Source organism: Barbus barbus (assembly GCF_936440315.1).
Source record: "Barbus barbus genome assembly, chromosome: 36".
Classification (NCBI taxonomy): domain Eukaryota; kingdom Metazoa; phylum Chordata; class Actinopteri; order Cypriniformes; family Cyprinidae; genus Barbus; species Barbus barbus.
Genome location: NC_136714.1, coordinates 416,953 through 418,809, shown reverse-complemented (window position 1 = coordinate 418,809; position 1,857 = coordinate 416,953).

The following is a 1,857-nucleotide window of genomic DNA, read 5'->3' as shown; positions in this document are numbered from 1 at the left end:
AGCTGTTGAGCTTTTCTATGAACCAGACGAGTTATCTGTAGATTTCCATGAGAGGGGATTATCCGTCACCTCGGGGGTCTGTATCATGAAGCTGGATTAGCTGCTCGCCAGATCAGTTTCAGTTTAGTTTGCAGCAATCCTGGGTTTAGGTGCCATGAAAGTGGCTTGGCTTTTAGCTGCATTCATTGCCACAGTAACTTACTCCACAGCTAACCTGCTCCGGGGAAGCTTATGTTCTGGGTGAGAGATCTCAAACTGAAACTGGACCAAAGTGATGTCTGACACAAACAAATTCACTTCAGCTTTAATAATCACTAAGAATATGTTTTTATGATTTATATAATTATTATATGATTTATAATGAATCCATCCAAGCCATGTTCTGGGTGTTTCTGCAGCTACGGCCACTTTTAAGTCCCAGCAGTGAAATTTTAAATGTCATATGATGCTTTATAAATATATTCATAGTGTCATTACACACCTCGACAAAAAATATAATTAATGATCAATGTGATTTAATATAAAAAGATGAAGCATTTATAGGTCCAAAACTAAAATAAGCTAATTGAATTACAATTTGACATTATTTCAAATGGAATTGTTTAATATACATATTAATTTACAGCATTTCATTTTTTTTTTGTGTATTATTTACTGATCATTTTAATGATTTTTCTCAACTAGATGTGCCTGTCCCTCACTTTTGAGTCCTTACCGCAACAATGAACAGAAAAGGCTTTTATTATGACATTTGATCAAAGACAAGCCTAGTTTCTATGGAAACAGAAATGATCATATGAGCACATTGCTGACAGATTGGGCCAAAAATAAGGTAAATATCATCTTTTCTGTGTCCTTACCATACAGCTTAGTAATTCTGTACTTTGAACTACATTTTCTAAATAAATGTATATTACTGTTTAATTCATGTATATTAAGATGCTAAGACTCTGAACTAATGTTGTAGAGCTTGCTAGCTGCCAATTACCTGCAATATTAGCAAAAATATCATTTCTTTACTGCAGCAAATGTATTTGTATTTTTTTATATTTTTATTTGCAAAATAATATTTTAACACTTAAATTGACATAATTTACACATTGAAATGGCAACATCTGTCATAAAAAGCTGAATATTTTATATTTATTGTGTATGGAAACATCTAAGATTACTGTAAGTTTTACATGGCATAGAGAAAACCATGAAATCCCATATTTTGTATATTATTTTTTCATATCAGTATTTACAAAAATGCTCAAAACTTGAAAAAAGCTATTGAAATATTACATTTTTCTAGAAATGAAAAAAGAAAATGTATATAATGAGCGTTATTGTAATGTTGCGGTAAGAAGAAGAGTTGAAAAACACAAATAAACATGTTCCAGATGACCTTTGTTGACCTTTTGATATGTATTACAGCCTGATGGTGAAAATGAAAATTCATTTGTTTTTTCAAAAGTGCCCGTCGTTGCAGAAACACCCTTCTACAATAATTATAAAGCATTTAATTTAAATGAATATTAATATATGCAGATGATCTGTAAAATAAGCTGCAGAATCAATAGAGAAGGCTTTAAAATGATTCGCTGACATGTTGGAGTCTGTATTGCTATATAAACTAACTCGACCAGTTTCACTTGTGACTGCAGCGATAGAGCAAGATAATGTCTTTCATTTCTCTCTTTCATGGACAAGTGTTTAATTCCTCATGTTCTTTCAACAAAAGAGCTGAATCTGGCCAGAAGTGAAGCCCACTTGTTCTGTGTTGTGATTGGCTGATTTCTGAGCACCTGGCTGTGATTGACAGTAGCCCTGAACACCTTGATGAGCTGCTTCAGGTGTGTTTGATTGGGGCTG